At 36.1% G+C, this 24,652-nt stretch overlaps 1 long non-coding RNA gene across 1 annotated transcript in view; it reads left to right on the forward strand.

The window, feature by feature from the left end:
• Nucleotides 1-23,743, forward strand: part of LOC148942550 (uncharacterized) — a 57,877-nt gene extending 34,134 nt beyond the window's left edge. Inside the window, exons 2-3 of the long non-coding RNA XR_016143069.1 lie at nucleotides 13,777-13,824; nucleotides 23,611-23,743. This is a non-coding gene — a long non-coding RNA (uncharacterized LOC148942550). The remainder of the gene's footprint in view (nucleotides 1-13,776; nucleotides 13,825-23,610) is intronic.
• The last annotated feature ends 909 nt before the right edge of the window (nucleotides 23,744-24,652 follow it).

Below are 24,652 nucleotides of genomic sequence, written 5' to 3' on the forward strand. Positions count from 1 at the left end.
GAAAGTAAGGAGGAAGATTAAAAATTAAAATGAACAGAAAAACAGAATTGTAAATAAGAGGGGCTGCCACATCCTCAACCTTCATTCTTTACATAAAAGTTTCACTTTTGGTCATAATGCTTCATGAAAGGCTTTTCAAACAGTTCGTGGTAACGAACTGTAAGTAAGGAGCGACCCGGCTCAATGGTAACCGAAACTCTAGAAAACGGGTTTTTGATACCAATAGATATATCAAAAGAATCAGATTTCAATTTTGATTTCAAATATATAACTTTCATCAAGTTTAGTACTACCCATCAAAAGTTACGCGCCTGAGAAAATTTGGCTGATTTTCAAAGAAAGGGGGAAAGACCCCTAAATATTACATAACTTTACTGAAATCGTGCGACTGTAGTTGTTATATCAGAGGATTTTATTGCAGATGTTTCAAGCACTTATTTACAAAATATAGGATTTTCCATTTTTTGCAAGAAGACGCGGATGCGTGTTTAGTTGTAATTGTTTTGGGTGTTGTTCCCCCAGGGATAGTTATATCATCTCAGTGGTCCTAGAATATAGTAGGAGGGCTCATTGGAACGGAAATTAAAAGTTCTAGGGCCCTTTTTAAGTGACCAAAAAAATGGAGGGCAGCTAGGCCCCCTCCCACGCTTATTTTTTTCCCAAAATCACCCGATCAAAATTTTGAGATAGCCATTTTGTTCAGCATGGTCGAAAATATGGTAAATATGTCTTTTAGGATGACTTAATCCCCAGAAGTATCCAGAGGGAGGGCTAAAAGTTATGAACTTTACCCAATGTTAACATATAGTATTGGTTATTACGAAGTATACAGAAGTTTTCAGGAGGTTTTTTTTCTGGTAGTGGGAGGGAAGGGTGGGTCGGTGGTTATGTTGGAGGATCTGTTCATGAAGGAAGTTTTCATGGGGGAAGGGAAATTGCCATGAAGGGGGCGCCGGACTTGCCAGCATTATTTATTGGTTATTGGGAAGTACACAATCATTTTCAGGAAGGATTTTTTCTGGAGGGGGGGGGCTAGAGGAGGGGGTTACTCTGGATAATATTTCCGTGGAGGATGTTTCTTTGGGGTAAGGGACATTTCTATGAAGGGGGCGCCGGATTTCCAAGCATTATTTAAGAAACATTCAGAAATTAAATAAAAAAAAACTAGTTTTTTCTACTGAAATGTAAGAAGGAATATTAGAACTTAAAACGAGCAGAAATTATAACGTATGTGAAGGGGTTCTCCCCCAAGTCAATACCCCGCTCTTTACGCTACAGTTTTTTTTAGTGCTTTCAAAAGAGCTATCTATTCTAATTAAACGGCCTTTGTGATTCAGGGGTTTGTGAATCAAAATTTGTTTTAACTTTTAACGTAAAGAGCGTGGTATTGACTAAGGGGAGAACCCCTTCATATTAGTAATAACATATGCGTAATAAAAAAAACAATAAAAAAACAAGCGATACGGCTCAATAGTAATCGAAAATTTTAAAAACAAAACTTTGTTTTACTTTCCACATTGTCCGTTTTTGTCTTTAAATTTCAATCTGGTTTGTTTGGTTCACGTTTTTGCTAAAAAATTTGACGAGCTATTTAATTCCATTCTTTTTTTGTAACTGAAAAAGGCATGTTAAATATCTAAAAGGAAATTTCATTAAAAGGAAGACACCTGGTCCTTTTCTTACCCCTTAGGAAATCTGATCGACATTTTGAGGTACCCATTTTGAACTTTCTCTGTGGATACTCAACTTTGAACGGGGAAATTTTTCGTTAGGGGGAGACTATCCGGGGGACTTTCCGGAGGGAATACTCCATGGGGAATTTCTAGGGTGAATGTTAGTTGGGGGGAGGGGCGTAGTAGTTCGGGGTATTTTCAGCGGGAGGAATTTTTCGGGAGACTATTCTGTGATGTGGAATTTATGGGGGAGGGGTAAAACACCTAGCACAAAATTGTCCGCTTGGTCCGTAAAGCCGGCAATTAATACCCTTTGCTCTTGCTGAGATATTGCAGATGCACCTTTTTGACAATATAATGACAATAGGGTACACTTTAATGACAATAGGATACACTTTAATGACAATAGGATACACAAAGTATTTTTTTATGAAGTTGAACATCCCCTAAATTTCCAGGTTAATACCCATAGCCGTTCCTAAAACATAGCAGATACGCCCTTCTAGCAACCCAGAATAGTGTCTTTTGGTTTAATTTAACGTCCTCTTAAACTTTCCCTGAATTTTTCAACATAATGTCCTTTGCTTCTCACAAGATTCTGGAAGTATTTATTTTTGGCAACTACGAAAGACACTTCATATATTTGAATTTAAATCAATATCTCGCACTACATTCAATGAAAGTTTCAACCTAATACCTTTAGCCACTCCTGAAATGTTTCAGACACGTCCTCTTGAAAACCTGGATGCACATAGTATTCTTTGATTTAGTCCAAGATCCCCTGAAAAATCCACTGATAGTTTCAAATTAATACTGGAAACTGTTCCTAAGATAATCCTGATACGGTTTTTTACAACTCAAAATGCATATAGTGACTTTTGATTTTATTTTTCAAAACCCTCCTCAACTTTCACTGAACGTATTAAATTAATGACTTTAGCTGCTCCTAAGATATTGCCGGAATGCCAGTTTGCCTCTGGTGCACTTGATTCAATATCTCCCTCCACGTTCCCAGAGAGTTTCTACTTAACACCCTTAACCTTTCCGGAGATGTTACAAATATGCCCATTTGGCGATCAAGAAGCAGGTAGTGGCTTTTGATTTAGTTCAATATCACTCTTACCCTTCCTTGAAAGTTTCAACTTGATGCCCTCTTGAGGTCCTCAGATATTGCAGGTATGGTCTTTTGACAACCTGGATAAATGCACACAGGGTCCTTTGATTTAGCTTATCCTCTTCAACCTTACCTGGAAGCTTCAGCTTAATATCCTTAGCATTTCCTGATGTGTTGCAGGCATGGCCGTTTCACACCATGCAAGCATATATTGAGTTTTGAATCATCTCAACTAGACCCCGGTACTGCGCTGATGCGGGAAGACCGGCAGCGGTGGGGCCAAAAACAGCATGCCGCCGCCATGCAGCCGGTTAGATGTCGGTGGCGCGCCCTCGGGAAGATATCGGCGGCGCGCCATCGGCGCGATCAATGTTGACCGCAAACATTAGTTTTTTCATCAGTCTTTGTCAAATCACAGCTTAAATTTACAAGAGATTCGAGCCTATTCATGACTTTAAAACTTCACAAGTCGTTGGGTTGAAACTGGTCTTCTTCGTTATTCATCAAGAGAAATAGAAATCTGGTAGAAACGAATTGGCTGTGGCGTTTCAGAACCCTTACATAATAGTTGAAGTATACGGTGAGCCAAGATCAAAACCTGTATTATTTTAAAAACGTTCAAAAATTAAATAAAAAAAAACAAGTTTTTTTAACAGAAAGTAAGAAGCGACATTAAAACTTAAAAGGAACAGAAATTATTCCGTATATGAAAGGGACCGTCCCCTCCTCCAGCGCCTAATTCTTTACGCTAAAGTGTTTTATTGTTTTAAAAAATAAAGTTGTGAGACAGAGTCAAATAAAAAGAGTTAAATAAAAAAAACAAGTTTTTTAAACTGAAAGTAAGGAGCGACATTAAAACTTAAAACGAACAGAAATTATTCCGTATATGAAAGGGGCTGTCCCCTCCTCAACGCCTCGCTCTTTACGCTAAAGTTTTTTATTGTTTTAAAAAATAAAGTTGTGAGACAGAGTCAAACTTTAGCGTAAAGAGCGAGGCGTTGAGGAGGGGACAGCCCCTTTCATATACGGAATAATTTCTGTTCGTTTTAAGTTTTAATGTCGCTCCTTACTTTCAGTTTAAAAAACTTGTTTTTTTATTTAATTTCTGATCGTTTTTTAGTTAATGCAGCTTTTATTTGCATAAAAATTTTACTTTTCTTTTGCTAAATGGATGTCTTTACAAATTAACTTACGTAACTAACTTCTATTTTCGTATATTTTTCTTCTGGCAAAAAATACAAAGTTGCAGATTTTTGCAGATATAAGCTTGAAACCTATGTAATAGGGTTTTCTAATACGCTGAATCTGACGGTGTGATTTTCATTAAAATTCTTTCACTTGTAGGGGATGTTTCCCCCTCTTTAAAAAATCGAGTAAATTTTCTCAGGCTCGTAGCCTTTGATGAGTAATACTAAACTTAATAAAATTTATATATTTAGGATCAGCATTATAAACACATTCTTTTGATACATTTATTGCCATCAAAATTTCGTTTTTAAAAGTTTCGATTACTATTGAGCCGTATCGCTTGTTTTTTTATTGTTTTTTTTTATTACGTATATGTTATTACTTATATGAAGGGGTTCTCCCCTTAGTCAATACCACGCTCTTTACGTTAAAAGTTAAAACAAAATTTGATTCAGAAACCCCTGAATCACAAAGGCCGTTTAATTAGAATAGATAGCTCTTTTGAAAGCACTAAAAAAAACTGTAGCGTAAAGAGCGAGGTATTGACTTGGGGGAGAACCCCCTCACATACGTTATAATTTCTGTTCGTTTTAAGTTCTAATATTCCTTCTTACATTTCAGTTGAAAAAACTTGTTTTTTTTTATTTAATTTCTGATCGTTTCTTAAATAATGCTTGGAAATCCGGCGCCCCCTTCATAGAAATGTCCCTTACCCCAAAGAAAAATCGTCCACGGAAATATTCTCCAGAGTAACCCCCTCCTCGAGCCCCCCCCCCTCCAGAAAAAATCCTTCCTGAAAATAGTTGTATACTTCCCAATAACCAATAAATAATGATGGCAAGTCCGGCGCCCCCTTCATGGCAATTTCCCTTCCCCCATGAAAACTTCCTACCTGGACAGACCCTCCAACCTCCCCCCCGACCCACCCTGCCCTCCCCCTACCACAAAAAAAACCTCCTGAAAACTTCTGTATACTTCCCAATAACCCATACTATATGTTAACATTGGGTAAGGTTCATAGCTTTTAGCCCTCCCTCTGGGAACTTCGGGGGATTAAGTCATCCTAAAAGACATATTTATCATATTTTTGACCATGCTGAACAAAATGGCTATCTCAAAATTTTGATCGGATGACTTTGGGAAAAAATGAGCGTGGGAGGGGGCCTAGTTGCCCTCCATTTTTTTTTGGTCACTTAAAAAGGGCACTAGAACTTTTAATTTCCGTTCCAATGAGCCCTCCCAAGATATTCTAGGACCACTGGGTCAATACGATCACCCCTGGGAAAAAAAAACAAACAAACAAACAAACAAACAAACAAACAAACAAATAAACCGTAGCGGCAAGAATTTCCAAATCCGTGATCTTTCTTCTGGCAAAAAATGTAAAATTCCACATTTTTGTAGATAGGAGCTTGAAACCTCTACAGTAGGGTTCTCTGATACGCTGAATATGATGGTGTGATTTTCATTAAGGTTCTATAACTTTTAGGGGGTCTTTCCCCATTTTTTGAAAATCAGCCAAATATTCTAAGGCGCGTAACTTTTGATGGGTAGCATTAAACTTGATGAAAGTTATATATTTGAAATCAGCATTGAAATCTGATTCTTTTGATATATCTATTGGTATCAAAAACCCGTTTTCTAGAGTTTCGGTTACCATTGAGCCGGGTTGCCGGGTTTTTTTATTTAAAATATTTTATAAAATAAGAAGGGCTGCCACATCCTCAACCTTCATTCTTTACATAAAAGTTTCACTTTTGGTCATAATGCTTCATGAAAGGCTTTTCAAAGACAAGGATCGTTGAATTTCAATGTTATGTATTTTTAAAGACGTTTAAGACACTAACGTAAAGAACAGACACTAACGTAAGGAGGGTGGGACAGTCCCCTTTAAATATGGAATAGTTCCCATTCATTTTAAGTTGATCTTGCTTATTACTTTTAGTTGAAAAAAAAACTTTTTTTTTCAGATCTGATGCTGGTTTCCATTTCTCAACGGCTGCATTGAATCATTTCTGTGCTATCATTTACGTGCTATCATTGCTATCATTTCTGTGCTATCATTCTGTGCTAATCATTTACGTTTTAAAAAATAGTATCAGTTTGAACTACAAGTTACTCTTGTGAATTGGCTGGACGGAACAGTGCGTTGCCCAATTGTGTTCTAGCATGGTGATTAGCACTGATAAACGATTATGAAATGATTATGATTTTGAAATGATTAACTATCATATTTGCACACTATGCTTTGCACGCTGAGCAAATATAAATTTACATGATAATAAACCAAACATATGGTCTTACATCAGCTTATGGTTGATATTAATAAAAAAAACTTTTTCCACAAAATAATTTTTTCAAAAAAAAAGTAAAGAACTGCATTCAACCAAAAATGAACAAAAATAGAATCAAATAATCTACTAAGTATACAACTACCACAAATCAGTATCGATAAATAAATGAAACCCAAAAAACAGAAATTAAAATAAGTCAAACTTAAAACTAGCAGAAATTAATCTGAGTAGGGTTCTAAGCCCTATACATTATAAAAACCAGAATATAATTTGTACTTTACTGAAAAAGATTCAAATGAATTTACTGAAAAAATGTGCATTGTCAGTTTAATATACATATGCTGATATTTATTCCTTAAAATCTTAATTAATTTTGTTTTCTTAAAGTTATAAGTAAAACCATCTAAAAGAATTTATTTTCAGTAAAGTATAAATTATATTCTGGCTTTCCGAAAGTATATGGTTTAGAACCCTACTCAGATCAATTTCTGCTCGTTTTGAGTTTGACTTATTTTAATTTCTGTTTGTTTTGGGTTTCATTTATTTATTGATACTGATTTGTGGTAGTTGTATGCTTGTAGATTATTTGATTCTATTTTTGTTCAGTTTTGGTTTAATGGAGTTCTTTACTTTTTTTTGAAAAACTTGTTTTGTTCAAAAAGCTTTTTTGATTAATTTCTGTTCATTTTATATTGCCATAGTCTTTTTCAGGGAGAAAGACTGAGCCTCTTCTGAAGTTAAAGAACCATCCCTTCCATAAGAAATTTAATACCCCCTGGGCATAACTTCTCATTCCAGGCAATCTAACGGCCCTATTTTAATTTTAAGTTCTTGGTCAACCTGCCTGAGACTCTAGTTAGGCGTGCCTTTCCAAAAACTGACAAACAAGTATTTGTCCAATCTTTGTATATGAGATTATATGCCCCCAGAGCATAACTTAAACCTTAGCCCTGAGGGCTGTTGGGGGTTGTCATACTCAAAAATATAATTTTCGGAACCTGCAACTACGTTCAACAAAATTGCTATATCGAAATATTGATCGGAAGTGTTTGGGGAAATGATGGGCGTGGAGGGGGGACATTCACCCTCCGATCGCTTTTGACTACTAATAAAGCCACTAGCCCTCTCAATTCCCAATTGAATGAGTCCTTTTTGAAATTTCTACGAAACGCTGGCAAAGACCTAATTTCCAGAACTTTCAACTACGCTGAGCAAAATTTCTATCTCTAAATTTTGATTGTATGTGTTTGGGGAAATTGTAGGCTTGATAGGGGCGTTAGTTGCCCTCCAATCACTTTCAACTATTACATAGGGCTCTAGCGCTTTCAATTTCCAATCGAATTAGCACTTTTTGAAGTTTCTACGACAACGCTTTCTATATAACCTTATATGCCCCAAGGGAATAACTTACAACCCTTGCGCTGAGGGCTGTAGGGAGAGTCATCCGCAAAGACATAATTTCCGGAATTTTCAACTAAGTGGAAATTTTTTTTTATCTCAAAATTTTTATTGAATGTTTTTGGGGAAATGGTGGGCACGGGAGGGGTGTTAGTTTACCTCTAAACACCTTTTACTATTAAAAATGGCACTAGCCCTTTGAAGTTTTGAAATTTCTATTACAACGCTCTATAAAAACCTTATATGCCCCCAGGGCACAACTTACAATCCTTGCTCTGAGGGGTATAGGGAGGGGGGTGATCATCCTCAAATAAATAATATCCAGAACTTTCAACTACGTTGAAAAAATGGCTGTCTCAAAACTTTGATTGGATATGTTTGGTGAAATGGTGGGCGTAAGAGGGAGGTTAGTTGCCCTCCAATCAGTTTCGACTAGCCTATTAAAAAGGGCACAAGCCCTTTCAAATTCTAACTGAATGAGCCTTTTTTTAAGTTTCTACGACAACACTTTCTATAAGAACTTTATGTGCCCCAAGGGCATAACTTACAACCCGTGCCCTGAGGGCTGTGTTTGTTTGTGTGTGTGTGTGTGTGTGTGTGTGGGGGGGGGTCATCCTTAAAGATCTAATTTCCAAAACTTTCAACTACGCTGAAAAAAAGGGTATGTAAAAAGTCTTGATTGTGTGTGTTTGTGGAAAAGGTGGGCGTGAAAGGGGGTTGAGTTGCCCGCTAATCACTTTCGACTATTAAAAAAAGGCTCTACCCCTTTGAATTTCCAACCGAATGTGCCCTATTTCAAGCTTCTACGACAAAGCTTTCAATTAAAACCTTATATACCCCCAGGGTATAACTTATAACCCTTGCCCTGAGGGCTCTGACGGGGTTATCATCCTCAAAGACCTAATTCCCAGAACTTTTAACTACATTTAACAAAATGGCTATCTCAAAATTTTGATTGGATGTGTTTGGATAAATGGTGGGCGTGGAAGGGGTGTTAGTTGCCTTCCAATCACTTTCACCTATTAAAAAGGGCACTATCCATTTCAATTTGTAATCGAATGAGCCCCTTTTGAAGTTTCTTCGACAACGCTTTCTATGAAAACCTTATATGCCCCAGGGTATACATTATAACCCTTGCCCTGAGGGCTGTACGGGGGGGGGATGTCACACTCAAAGACAGAATTTTTAGAACTTTCAACTACCTTGAACAAAATGGCTGTCTCAAAATGTGTTTGGGGAAAAGGTGGGCGCAAGAGGGGGGGTAGTTGCCCTCCAATCACTTTCGACTATTAAAAAGAGCACCAGCCCTTTGAATTTCCGATCGAATGAACTTTTTTTGAAGTTTCTACGACAACGCTTTCTATAAAAATCTTATATGCCCCCAGGGCATGACTTACGACCCTTGCCCTGAGGGCTGGGGGGAGTGTCCTCCTCAACAACATAATTTCTATCTGGAAATTCACCACGCTGAATAAAATGGCTATCTCAAAATTTTAATTGGGGTGGAAGGGATGTTATTTGCCTTCCAATCACTTTCGACTACGTATTAAAAAGGGCACTAGCCACTTCAATTTCAAATCAAATGAGCGCTTTTTGAAGTTTTTACGACAAATACTTCGATACGAAGTGCCCTGGTCTAAAACAAAAAAAAATAACACATTGTGCCAACATCGTTCTTTACTTAGGCAACATAAGTGCGCTGCGCGGCTAATTTTAGAATGTAATGAGTAGGACTAAATACTGGGAATAGCTGCCCAGTCCTGACGGATGCAGCGCTCTCCCATTGGAAGACAATTGACCTTTCAAGTCCCAGCGAGGACATAGAATTAAAGAAAAAAGAAAGAATATAAAAAATGCTTTGAACATTTTGGGCGAAAAATAAAACCTCAAAGAAGGTATTATTTAACAGTGATATCCGCGCTGTTATTAGGTAAGATGTGCGCCATCATTGTGTAAGATGCGCCGAGCTTACATAAAGTGTGTGACGCCATTAAATAAAAAGAAAGAAAAAAATACTCTGAACATTTCGCGCAAAAAATAAAATGCCAAAAAGGTATTACGTTAAAGTAATGGTTGCGCTGTTATTATATGATCTCACATATGGTGTGTGCTGTCTTTAAGTTACAAGCGAGGATTTCCCATGGATTCTTAACGCAAAGCTACATAAAATTGTTTCATCCATATTAGACCTAACCGTTTAAAACGGCGTGTGTCCTGGGCCTCTTTCAGAATAAAGGTCTAGACAGCTGCTATATGGGATAATAGAAAAACAATGGCTGATGCCAGGGGAACACCTGGGAAGTGTCACGGAAATCCTATGCTATTTTCCTAGGGATCTATTTAATGCTTGAGGGTGTGTCGTGACGTCAGAGGGCTGCCGTTGGAATCCCATTTTAATCTGTTACCTGACTCACAGAAATCCCATGTTAATTTCCATATCTTTGTCACAGGAGTCCCGTGTTAATTTCTCTATGAGTGCGTTTAAAATCCCATGTTAATTTTTCTATCCGACCGTTTAATGCACAAAGGTATGTCGTCTTTAATAGAACTGATGGGCTAGTAACTATTTATTAGTCCCTGTGTATAATCGCGACACTAGTAAGAGACCCTATACCACGGGGCTTACACCAAATATCGAAGACAGTTTGAGTCCAGCCAGAGCAACACCCTATACTCTGACCATAAATACATTTTTACAGGTGAACAGGACTCCCAATATGGAGTCACTAAGAATATTCTCTATCAAACTGTTAGATTCACTGTGACAGAAATTCTATTTGTAATATATTTTCCTTTGAATTCAAATGTATAAAAAAAAGCGTACATCTGAGTCTAGTGCATCAGTTCTAATTCATTTTTTGATTGAACAATATAAAGTTGACATTATGGAGAATCAAAATAGCGTTAACCAATTCTTCGATGTAAGTTTATTTTATATAAATTAAATAGCGTCTAATAATCAATCAAGAAATTTCTCCATTTAAATAGTTTCGATAGATGTTGTATTTCAAAAGTCCAAGAGCTATATTTCTACAAAAAAAAATGGTGCCCAAAAATGGGTTTATAGATCCTTAATTTAGAGATGTGACTATCTCGTAATGGCTAAGGACTGCTTAAAATGTTTATTTCACTTACTTCCTCTTAGGTTAATGTCCGATAGTATATTAATGACTTCTTTCAAGTTTGACAACAAATCGTTATTATAAAAAAAACTGTATTTCACATAGTCATAGAATTTTAAAAACCATCTAAAATTCGTCGCGTCTGAAAAGTAGGGGAGAGGGGGGCTATTCCGAACGATTTTCACCATTTCTACCCCCAAATCCTCATTTTTGAACCAATACACTCGAATTTTATACACAAAGTAGAATAAGCACTTGTCATTCTAGCATGAATTTATGGCATTTTTGGAAAGCAAGATGAAATGTGTCTATCATAAGTATCATTAAGCTATTTTGTCTCGGTAATAGCCCCCATATTGGGTTAAACGCGGAAGGGTGTAGGGGCCAATCCAAATAGGTAATAAAGTTCATCTATTTATTCAAGAAACAATGTTTAAAATACAAAATAAAACAGAGTTCAACTAAACACAATACCTACAACCCCTCATTCATTTTACATTGTAGATGGAAAGATCCTATCCATATACCACGCATTTCAATGATCTTTCCGTTAAACTTGTGAAATGAGGGACTGGGAGTCTAAATTCAATATCTGTTGGATCTACCTCAGCTTTTTCTAATTGCTCTGGAAAAATTAATATTTCGCCACTTCTGTGCAGAAAATTCACTACAGCACTTTCATTTTCAGTCTGTTCAGTTTCTCCTGCATAAAAAATAGCAGAATTTCCCCTCTTTCCAACAGAGAAGTTTACCAAGACAATATCTCAAGAACTGTATTAGATTAGTTCATCTTATGGCTCACTATCATTGTTAAATGACTCATTAGAATCCTCAACTTCCCATGGAAACTCCTCTTTGCCCTCGCTACTAGTCCTCTCTTCTTGTTTATGTGGTGTCTTTGCTTTCTTTTTATTTGATGGGAGCTTTGGCTTCTTCGAAACTTTCCTTTGGGTTTGTGCTTCAAGCTTATTTTTTTCGGGAGTATCTGTAAGGATTCTAGTCCTGCCAAGTTTTCTAGCACCCCCCCAACTGACGTACAACAGTAGATTTTGGGTAAGGTCTCACTTTTTCAGGTGACTGAATTGTAGCTACTTCCTTGTATTCTGATCTTCCAGCCTATGGTTCCTCTTGTGGCTCAGTTCTGTCAGTCACAGATGCTGGAAGAAAATCAGATTCAGAAAATACGTCTGGATTAAATGGCCATATGCCTGTCTTAACGAACCCTGCAGTTATGTTCTGAGGACTTATCTTTTGAATAAATAGTACTTTCGACAGTTGTGCAGCTTCATGCATAGATATTCTTTGACCAGGATTTTGCTGAAGCCATAAGTCATAAGACGTTTTGAGAGCTCGTTTCAAAGGACTATAAATTGACACGTCTAGTGGTTGGAGATGATGCGAACAATAGGGTAGAGATGTGTGAAGGTGGATCCTCTTTTCCTTGCAAAAATTGATGTTTTTAATTGAAACATGGCTTTCATGATTTTCCAGCAGCAATAGGACAGGATTTTCTAAAGTTGCATTGACTTGCCTCTGAAAATGTTGAATAGACAAGTAAAAATTGTCTGCTGTCATCCAACCACTTCGATGGGCAAGACCAACACATCCAGGGGGGCAATTTCGAAACATCCTTTCAGGAATCTCAACACGAGGAAAGGCATACACTGGAGGAATTGTCTGTCCACTTGCACTTACGAAACATAGCAGAGTGACATTCTCGCCCCTTTTAGCTGACACAGTTTGTTGAACCTGTTTTGTTACTTCCTTGACGACAACACGGGGGGCTTGTACAATAGTGGAAAGCCCAGTTTCATCACAGTTCCAAATTCTAGTTGGTCCTAATTGATAACGAACATAAAGTGAATTCAAGTTTTCAAAAAACTGCTTGACAACTGAAGAATTAAATCCAGCCGCTCTTGCTTGGCTGGTGTGTTCTGGCGTCCGTGTTGAAAACTTGAAGGAAGAGAGTTTGAGACTCTCTTCATTTGTATTTAGTACTAATACGACTGAAGAATTAAATCAGTATGACTTTCGTCCCAGTTTTTCTACCTTGCATGCACTTTCAGATGCAACAGAGTTTATGCGTGTTAACCTTAAAAAGGGCTCGAGTGTTTTGGGTTTATTTATTGACTTTTCAAAGGCATTTGATATTGTCGTTCACTCTATTTTTTTGTCTAAATTATCTTTATTTGGAGTGCACGGAGTCCTACGTGAATGGCTCAGGTCTTACCTCTAAGGGAGATCTCAGTATGTTTTGGTCAATGATGCTTCTTCCTCTACCTTGCCTATTTTGAAAGGTGTCCCACAGGGCACTGTGCTTGGACCATTTTTTTTAAATTTATATTAATGATCTTGTTGATGGTCTTCATCCCCTTGTGCACCCTATTCTTTTTCCTGACGACATTAACTTATTCATTGCTGCAGTGGACCTGCCATCTGCCACTTCCCTAGCTCAAGGTATTCTTGATAAAGTAAAAGATTGGTGCTGGTCAAATGGTATGGCTCTCAACAGCCAAAAAAGTGCCATTGTACGCTTCAGGACCTCTTATCGTATGAGAGACGTAAGGGAGCCAACCATCCTGACTTATGGGAATGATATTATACCGCAAGCTACTATAGTGAAATTTCTTAGTGTTTATCTTGACTGTTTTCTTTCTTTTAAACCCCATATAACTCATACCCGTTCCCTTGTCCTCGCCAATGTTCAATGTTATACAGGGTTAACTCATTTCTTCCCCCAGATGTTATGCTTTCTCTTTATTTTGCTCTTATTTTTCCTTACCTTTCTTATTGCTGTTCTGTCTGGGGTAGTACTAATAAATCTCTTCTCTGCTCACTTCAAAGAACCCAAAATAGGGCAGGGAAGGCTACTTTTCTTCTATCTCAGCTTTACCCTTCCTCTGATATTTACAATGATACTGGAATAGCTCCGCTGGATCGTATTGTGGATAAAAGTGATCTTTATTTAGCGCATTCTGCTTTTCTAGGTACACTTTCACCGTCTCTGCAGCAGTTTTTCTTTCTGTCAGGCTCAGGTAGGTACTGTTCTTTTTTACGTAGCTCTTATCGCAGATTTATTTTAACTAAACAATCATCAACAGCAGGTCAGAGGTCTCCTGTTTATCAATCAATTCTACTATGGAACGCCATCCCTCCTGATGTCCCTCTATCTCTTTCTGCAAAGGCACTTTCTCGCTGGGTATTTCCAGTATAGTATTTTCTCCCTTTTTTCTTTTTTTGAATTCCATCCGAATTTATGTGTCTCTCTTTCTTCATTTAATATATTTTTCAGATTTTAAAATATGTTTTTGATTCTATCCTAATTTTTAATCTCTTTTCTTCATTTAAATATTTTTTTTTCAGTTATATGTTAATTTCCTTCTAAATGCTCTATTTCATAAATGTCCTTGTCTCGATCCAGTGTTTTTTTTTGTTTATGTATGTATTTTTTTTTATGTGCTTTATAATAGTGTTTTATCTTGTTTTGTTGACCCTTTACAAGCTGAGCTTCTTGGGCGTGTAAAAACCTTACGTGTGTAATTGTTTTTTTTTTAGTATTAATATATTGATTGATTGATGATCCTTCAACAATTCATAGCATTATATATCAAACATTCAGCTTGATTTTATTTGTAATTTCTAAGACTGTTCAAAACACATATAGTGTTCAGTAAATTTTTCAGTAATGATACGTACAATGGAAGGCTGAGCTCTCAACTTAAACTGGCCGTACTGATCATGGCTGTACTCAGGCCTGTGATCCTTTGCGAGGCAATACAAACTAAATCCCCTTTTTCAACCTCATCAAACAAGTCGTTTCAAAAATATCTTTAACTCAGGGATGAGTTACCAAACTGCGTAATAGTCTATAAGCTATTTAATCCATGTGGTAGAAAAATATTACCATAAACGAAAAAAATCAGAGATTACGAAGTAGAAGAAAAACAGGGAGGGCTGCCATAGGGAGTCCCAGAGTGGGGATAAATTAAATAAAATAACTAAACAGAAGAAAATTACGTTTATCTGGTAACCAGGGCAAAAAGACTCTAACAAAAGGAGGCTAGTCCCGCTCCATTTAAAAAAGTGGCTCCAAATTTGGAAACCCCAGTCGTAAATTCTAAAGTTTTTTCTGTAAGGACGCTCGTGAATTCACAAAAATCACTAGTGAGGACCTCGGTAGACGTGGGACCCAGTGTGGTCGCATCACTTCCCACCCCCGAAAGAACGGAACTGGCAGAAATTAAGGACTATTATATATTTTTCACTCTTCTACAAAGTCTTTTTATTGTGCGCTTGTAATTATATTTAAATAATTGCATTTAGTTCAACGCGATGTTCTACCAGTCTAGATTTAAATAAATTTAATCAGTATTGTTTTCCTTTTATGGCTATTCTTCTCAAACTTGTTTCAAATCAATTAATGAGTACGGTACTCTTTAAAGTAGTATACTATCATTTTAATTTGCATTGGAACTCCTTATTCCGGTGCTTTTATTTTCAGAATAAGCGTTTTGTACATTTAGAATCTATTTTCAAGATAGCTTTTGGTGTACTATTATTACAGAAACATTTTGTATAATATAATTAAATGAGCAGAACATTTTTAAGATTTAAAAATTGAAATATAATTTGAAAAATCTATATTTTAATAAAAAAAATTCACTTCAAGAACTGTTATAAATACTACTATCATTTTGTAAGCATTGCTTTTTGACTTTTCAACTACTTTGAATTTTTGAAAAGCTGTCTAACCTGGAAGAAGGTAACTCTAACTCTAGGAATCAGCTTGTTATTATAGAATTTATCCTATTATATATTTAAATTTGGTTATTGTTGTAACCAAGCTTCAAAAAGACTTACTGAAGTTGGCTCTTACTTGACTTGAGTAAGTTAGTACTGATTTTTCATTGACGATGATCCTATTAACTGGCACAAATGATTTTCACAAAAGGCGAAAGATATTGTATAATTCTGAGGGCCACTTAGTCACTTGTAGTTTGGGGCGATTATTTGATTATCCAATATATCTATATTTTTACTTTCGATATTTTGGATAAATATTTTGCTCAAATCAACTCTTTGTTCCGTCAGACTTCAATAGCAAAAAATTGTGCTTAAAAGTATTTTGCCTATTGTTTTTTAAATATGAATAATATACAATGAAACAATAAATTCTAGCCACCTCAACCTTTCTTTCATTATAGCCCTAGAGAACGGTATTGAACCTCATTTTTCGTACAGCCTATCAGAGGCAACGCTATAGCGATGCCTATGGTAAAGGCCATACAGCTCCAATGTTTTATTATTTATTTATAATTATTTTCTTCCTAGAGGCACTTCATACGGAAGGGGTCGTCGTAAAAACTTCAAAGTGAGCTCATTCGATTGTAAGTCGAAAGTTCAAGTGCCGTTTTTAAGGGTCAAAAGTGATTGAAAGGGAACAAATACCCCTTCCACGCCCACCATTCCCCAAACACATCCAATCAAAATTTTGAGATAGCCATTTGTTCAACGTAGTTGATTTCCATATAGAAATTATTTTTTCGACGAGAAAACTCCCCCACAGCCTTCAGGGTAACGGTTGTAAGTTAGGCCCTGGGGGCATATCAGTTTTTTATAGAAAGCTTTGTCGTAGAAACTTCAAAAAGGGCTCATTCGAAAAGGGCAAGTGCCCTTTTAAATAGTTGAAAGTGATTGGAGGGCAACTAACCCCCCTCTCACGCCCACCGTTTCCCCAACCACATAGAATGAAAATTTTGATATGGCAGTTTTGTTCAACATAAGTGAAATTTTTGGTAATCTGGTCTATGTGGGTGACAACCCCCCACCGTCCTCGGGGCTAAGGCTGTAAGTTATACCCTGAGGGCACATAAGCTTGTTATAGAACTTGTTGTTGTAGAAACTTCAAAATGGGCTCATTCGATGCGAAAATTAAATGGCAAGTGCCCTTTTTAATAGTCAAAAGTAATTGAAAGGCAACTAACACCCCTTCCACGCCTACCATTTCCCCAAACAAATCCAATCAAAATTTTGAGATAGCCATTTTGTTCAACGTGGTTGAAAGTTCTGGAAATTATATCTTTGAGCATGAAACTCCCCCCAAGGTCTTCAGAGTAACGGTTATAAGTTATGCCCTGGGGGCATATATGGTTCTTATGGCAGGAATGCTCGTATAAACTTCAGAGAGCGCTCATTTGATTGGAAATTGAAAGTTCTAGTTCACTTTTTAAGCGTCAAAAGATATTGCAGGGTAACCAGCCCCCCACGCCTTTTTTCAAATGTATCCGATAAAAATTTTGAGATGGCTATTTTGTTAGAAATAGTTCAAAGAGAATATAACAAAACTCCGGTGTTAACACAGCCCCCCTGGGCCCGGGGGCAGGCGTTGTAAGTTATGCCCTAGGGGCATATATGGTTCTAATGGAAGGGATGCACGTACAAACTTCAAAGAGGGCTCATTTGATTGGAAACCGAAAGTTCTAAATCACTTTTTAAGAGTAAAAAGAGATTGGAGGGCACCTAGCCCCCCCTTCACGCTTTTTTTCTCAAACTCGTGCGATAATAAATTTGAGACAGCTGTTTTTAAAAAATAGTTAAAATATAGTATAACGACAATTTTGTTGTTAACACAGCCCCCCAGGACTTAGGGGCAGCTGTCGTAAACTATATCCTTATGGAATTTATAACTCTTATGAAAGGGAAGCTCGTAGAAATTTCAGAGATGACTCATTTGATTCGAAATTGAAAGTTCTAGTTCACTTTTTAAGGGTCAAAAGAGATTGGAGGGCAACTAACCCCTCACGCCCCTTTTTTCCCGAATGCATCCCATAAAAATTTTGAGATAGCCATTAAATTGAAAATTGTTCAAAGGTCAGATAACAAAAACTCCGATGTAAAAAAATCCACAGGGCCCAGAGGCAGGTGTTGTAAGTTATGCCTTGGGGCATATATGGTTCTTATGAAAGGGATACTCGTATAAACTTCAGAGAGTGCTCAGTTGATTGGAAATTGAAATTTCGAGTTCACTTTTTAATAGTTAAAAGAGATCCTAGGGCAGCTACCCCCCCCCCACGCCTTTTTTTCGAAACCCATCTGATGAATATTTTGATATAGACATTTTGTTTAAAAAATAGTTCAAAGGTTGGATCAGAAAAACTCCGATGTCAATACAACCCCCCAAGGCCCAGGAGAAGACGTTCTAAGTTATGCCCTAAGGACACGTATGGTTCTTAAGGAAGGGATGCTCGTATAAACTTCATAGAGGGCTCATTTGATTGGAAATTGAGTTCACTTTTTAAGCATTTCAATGACACACATAGGGGTATACTAAAGCCAACCGGAGTTACCAATCTCTTCGCATCTTGCCGTAAAGATAAGAAAGTTTCCTGGAAATATTGCATGCCAAAGAATATTGTCACTGTATTGTCAATGCCCTATGTTGTAAATTCATATGAGTTTCCGGTGGAAAATGCATTCGCTTGCCAAGTTTATTTTGTCGATGAAACAATGCTATGAATACAAGTGGCCAGTACCCCACCGTATCTGGACGTCATTATCGAAGTTTCCGTCGAAAAACATATTTGTATGCCAAATATTTGATATAAAGGAATGAGAATTCGTCCAAGTTAATTGCGTTGTCGATTTCTCAATTGGAGTTGGATTTTTGGTAAATGCTTTCAGTCAATTGTTTCCAGTCATCTTTTTTGGCATCATTCCAAGAGTATGCATACCACAGTGATTGAGGTGCTTACTGAACAAACATATTCCTTTGATGGTCAATAACATTTGTTACGGTCCCAAAAATTGCAATGACTAAAACCGGCCAGTTATCCGTTTTGTAATGTAATGGGGCAGAGCCCACTAGTTTTCCATTACCGGGCATGCAAATGAGTTCAGATCCCCACGTTCCCCTCCAGGGCCCTAGGTCTCCCTTTAGGGGCCCCAATGCTCCCTGAAAATTTTCTCCTCCCCTAGATTTTTGCCCCCCCCCCATCCGAAGCTTTTTTTTTGAACTTCGAGTTTTTTCTTCTGAACTTATAATCTTTTTTCTATTTTTTGAACTTAGACATTTTTGTATCCATAATGCCTCGCTGTTTACGCTAAGATGTAAAACCAAGACCAGATGAGTTTTTTACATTGTTCTTAAGTCAGAGTTTTTTTCTTAATGACATTCTAATACCATGGGAAGGAATATCTATTCAATGCCTCGCTTTGTACGCTAAGAGATGAAACCCAGACCAGAGGAGCTTTTGAGATTTTTCATAGTTCAGCGATGCAATAATGGCACATTTTTACTGCTTTCAAGTTAGGTTCGTTTAGGTTCACTTAGCATGGTGCGCCAAGCTAAGCAAACCTAATCGAACCCAACTTGAAGGCAGTTAACACTTTCAGTTTAGGTTCACTTAGCAGTTCGTTTAGGTTCACTTAGCGTGGTATGCCACGTTAAGTCAACATGAACGAACCTAACTTGAAAGCGGTTAACTCAATGTAACCTAGATTCAAATACATTTATGATGGCATCTATAACTAAAGCGGAATAGATGGTAGCAATGGAGATAGTCAAAAAGTGTCGCTATGTATAACTCAAAATGAATGGATGGAAGCAGTCGGAATATGACCGAATTAAATATTTAAAAATCCTGTAGTTCACGCTCATGTGTCTCTGACTTAGAAAAAAAACATCCAAAGTAGCAAGACTTCACAAGATTTTTTAAATTGTTTTTTCTTTATTCATTTTTCAGACCAAGAAATTCTCGGAAACAAACAACGAAATTCTCGGAAAAAAAGAGTTGTCGGAGTGGAGCCTAGAAATTCCCCTAAAAGAAAGATCTCAATGGCATAGGAACAGTTTTTTTTCTATGACCACCTGTTATAGAAAACCCATTATCTGTCCAGGTGGTTGAGTACATTTTTAGTCTTAATTTAGCTCCTTACTTTATAGTTTAATAAACGAAAAATAACAGAAGTGTCCTATTGTTGCATCTCTGACCTACGAAAAATCTCAAAAACTCCTCTGGTCTTGGTTTCACCTCTTAACGTACACAGCGAGGCATTCAATGGTCGTTGTGTCCCATGGTATTAGAATGTCATTAAGAAAAAATAAACTATGACCTATGAAGAATCTCAAAACATATCTGTTCTTCGTTTAATCTCTTAGCGTAAACAGTGAGATATTCAATAGTGGTTCTTTTCCATGTTATTAGAATGTAATTAAGAAAAATTAACCTTGGCCTATGAAAAATCTAAAAATACTCCTCTGATCATGGTTTCACCTCTTAGCGAAAACAGCTAGGTATTCAATAGTCGTTGTTTCCCCATGGTATTAAAATGTCATTAATAAAAAAACTCTGACCAATGACAAATCTTAAAAAATCCTCTGGTCTTGGTTTCACCTCTTTGCGTAAACGGCTAGGCATCTAACAGTCGTACTTTCGACTGGTATTAAAATGTCATTAAGAAAACATAAACTCTGCCCTATGGAAAATCTCAAAAACTCCTCTGGTCTTGGTTTCATTTCTTAGCGTATACAGCGAGACAATATGAAGAGGTTTGCTTCCTCATATATGAAATAATTTCTGCTTGTTTTTTGTCTTAATTTAGCTCCTTACTTAATATTTGAATAAAAGAAAAAAAGGGTTCCATTTTTGCATCTCTGACCTATGAAAAATCTCAAAAACTCCTCTGGTCTAGCTTTCACCTCTTAGAGTAAACAGCTAGGCATTCAATAGTCATTCTTTCCCAAAGTATTAGAATGCTACTAAGAAAAAATCTTACCTATTAAAAATCTCAAAAACTTCTCTAGACTTGGTTTCACCTCTTAGCGTAAACAGGGAGGCATTCAATAGTCGTTCTTTTCCATGTTATTAGAATGTCATTAAGAGAAACAAACCCTGGCCTATGAAAAATCTCAAAATACTTCCCTGGTCTTGGTTTCACCGCTTAGCGTAAATAGCTAAGCAGTCGATAGTCGTTGTTTCCCATGGTATTAGAATCTCATTAAGAAAATAAAACTCTGGCCGATGTAAAATCTCAAAAACATCCTCTGGTCTTGGTTTCACCTCTTAGCGTAAACAGAGAGGAATTCAATAATCGTTCTTTACCATGCTATTATAATGACGTTAAGATAAATATAATTCGGCCTATAGGGAATCTAAGAAAAATCCTCTGTATTTTTTCACCTCTTAGCGTATACAGTTAGGCATTCAATAGTCCTTCTTTCCCCTGGTAATAGAATGTCATTAAGAAAAAAAGAGTCTGATGTAGAAAAAATCTAAAGAAATCCTTCGGTCCTGGTTTCACCTCTTAGCTTTAATAACGAGGCATTCAATAGTCATTCTTTTCCATGCTATTAGAATGTCATTAAGAAAAATAAACTCTATCCTGTGAAAAATCTAAAAAAACTCCTTTGGTTTTGGTTTCAACTCTTAGCGTAAACAGCGAGGTATTCAATAGTCGTTCTTTTCCATTCTATTAAATTGTCTTTAAGAAAAAAAAAACTCTGGCCTATGAAGAATCTAAAAACAAAACTCTGGTCTCGGTTCCACCTCTTAGCATAAAAAACTAGCATTCAATAGTCATTCTTTCCCATGGTATTAGAATATCATTTAGAAAAATAAACTCTGGCCTATAAAAATTTCAGAAAACTCCTCTAGCCTTGCTTTCCCTCTTAGTGTAAACATTGAGGCATTATTGTTCAAACCCTGGCCTTATGGAGGCACCATAAGGCCCCCTCCAGAAATCTTTGTTTTTAATTTAATATTAACCCATATATTTGTCTGTTTTAATTCAACCCTCCTAGATTAAGCGTATTTCGCTGATAACGAATATGATTCTACTTTTCTTTCCATAATAACATTGATTTCAAAATCATTATATTCTGTAGGAGTTCCGTAAAAAAAAAAAAAAATTTCTACTTGAATGTATAGACGTGGGGAAAATGATTATGGGTTGGGCCATTTCCTCCTCCGGTGTAAGCAACTCTTTCATTTAGGGGGATTAATTATCCAGGAGGGGGAAGATAGGCTGCTTTGTGAGTTAATGAGGTCTAGGACTCCCCGTTATATTGTGGCAGTAGGAAATTTTGTATTGATGAGAAGGATGTTAAATGAAGTGTAATTTTTCTTTAGTATTTGTCTTTTTGTATATGGCTTTAATTGGCTTTTAAATACAGATTATTATTATTATTATTATTATTATGTATAAACCCAATCCCGTATATATGACTTTCAAAAGATTGGTGAAATAGATTTTAAGAGATTAGCAGAATTCCCTTAAGGAGATTAAATCAAAGATAAACCATATATGCTCAATCAGCATTAACAAGCTGATTACGATCTTTCTATATTCCTGATATCTGACACTTAATTACATTAGTTAAATAGCTTTTAAGAGATGTGCGAAATTCCCTGTAAGATATTAAATCAAAGACACAATGAGCACCAATAATGAGCACCAATAATGAGCAATACACAATGAGCACCAATTCACAATGAGCACACAATGAGCACCAATGAGCACCAATACACAATATACACAATGAGCACCAATAAGCTGATTACGATCTGTCTATATATCCGATATCTGACAGTTAATTAGATTACTGAAATAGCTTTTAAGAGATGTGTGAAATTCCCTGTAAGATATTAAATCAAAGACACAATGAGCACCAATAATGATCACCAATAATGAGCACCAATAATGAGCAATACACAATGAGCACCAATGCACAATGAGCACACAATGAGCACCAATGAGCACCAATACACAATATACACAATGAGCACCAATAAGCTGATTACGATCTCTCTATATATCTGATATCTGACAGTTAATTACATTACTGAAATAGCTTTTGAGAAATTAGCGAAATTCCCTTTAAGAGATTAAATCAAAGATAAACCATACATGCGAAATGAACACTAATAGGCTGATTACGATCTCTATATACCTGATATCTGACACTTATTTACACAAAAGGGGATTTCTCATTTTTCAGTAGAATACTATAAATTGGATCAATATTTAAATTTCCTGTATCCTTATTTGCTGAAACATTTGCAAAACAATCCAAAATCATTGTTTTATTACAATTTTCTCATTACGATTTGTTTTTCATTTAAATCTATTTTATATGTTCTATTAATGTTTAATGATGTTATTAATATATTATCTTATATTCGTATAAGAAGAAAATGGTGCCAATATATCTAAATGTTACATTCCTATATAAAAGGGGTGAAGTGGAAACTTGGTACAATAACAGAAATTGTAAATATTATCGAATCGATAAAGATAAACAAAAACTTAACGATATATTACTCGTTAGTGATGGTTAATAAATTTCTATGTTAATTTTAAAAATACAAGTTTGAAATATAAGGATTATATAAATTTTAAATAAATAGCTCGTACTCCAATTAAAAAAAAACGGTTTATTGTGTAGTTACATGGTGTACTGGCCTCCTGTAGTTACAGGGGTACTGGTTTATTTTAGTTACATGGGATACTGACCTCTTTTAGTTACATGGGGTATTGTCCTATTGTAGTTACAGGAATATTGGCCTCTTATATCCACAATGTCCATTAGATACCAGCCGGAATTTTAACATAATAACTACAGAGGTGTTGTTTCTATCAAAATCATTGTTTTATTAGGATTGAGCATCATTTAAATCTATTTTCCATGTTCTATTAATGTTTAATGATGTTTAAATATATGTTTTTACGCTCAGGTAAGAAGGAAATGGGTCATTCTCTGCCTCTCTCTTTCCCTCTCTCCCTTCCTCTTTCTCACTTAAGCTTTTGCATATTTTATTTACCAGGAATGAAAATGGATGAACAATGTTCAATCGGAACCTCCTGGAATTAGAAGACGTTTGAAAGAATCTATGGTAATCATCATGCAGCCAGAGGTTCCAAACAAGGATGAGGTGAAGGAGCGAGAAGTGGAGGAGCACAAGGTGAAAAAATGATTGATATATATGTTATTGTAATTAAGAAATAAAAAAGTTTCTAAAGCGATAATGTTTTTTTTCTTGTTAGATATTTTTAGTAGGTTACCACTCCTCTCTCTAACTCATTTAAAATCCAGCCTTATGCTGGAATATGTACCGGCTGTAATATACAACTGAGGTTCTCCTTTCAATATGCGCATTATGTATCTCTTGTAGTATAGACAATCTGGTTGATAGGGAAGGTTCATGACCAGATCAGGTTGCTAGGTAAACCGGTTACACAAATTTTGTGCCGCTTGTATTCATAGAAGATCTTTAGAGCCTCAGATCTTTAGACCCTATGCCGTGTTAATATTTAATGGCAGTCACCAAGTATGTTCTTATCTCAATTTCCATGATACTTTCGGGTTTTATTTTTGATTTGTCAAAAACTGAATCTTGTTTTAGTACTATCATTTCCACCTAAGCTGCTCTTTAAAGCAATATGTCAGATACTATTAAATTAAGAATATATTAAATGAAGAGACTTTTCCCACAAAATAAGTTTTTCAAAAAAAAGTAAAGAGCCCCATTAAACCAAAAATGAGCAGATATAAAGTCAAATAATCTTATAAGCCTAAAACTACCACAAATCACTATCACATAATTAAATGAAAAACATAACGAACAAAAATGACAATAAATAACTGATTTAAACTCAAAAATAGCAAAAGTAAACATGGGTAGGGTTCACAACCCCCATGCCTTAATTTGCACTTTACTGGAAACAAAATGCTTTTAAAATGAATTCACTTTTTTTCTTTAATAAATAAAAAAAATATTAAAAATTTAAGGAATAAATATCAGTATACATATATTAAACTGACTGTCCACTGTCATTTTTTATATAGCTTGCTCCTCCCCCCAAAAT

The sequence above is a fragment of the Artemia sp. Qi Xiang Cuo genome, chromosome 16, assembly GCF_049724085.1.
Source record: "Artemia sp. Qi Xiang Cuo chromosome 16, ASM4972408v1, whole genome shotgun sequence".
In the NCBI taxonomy this organism is placed as follows: Eukaryota; Metazoa; Arthropoda; class Branchiopoda; order Anostraca; family Artemiidae; genus Artemia; species Artemia sp. Qi Xiang Cuo.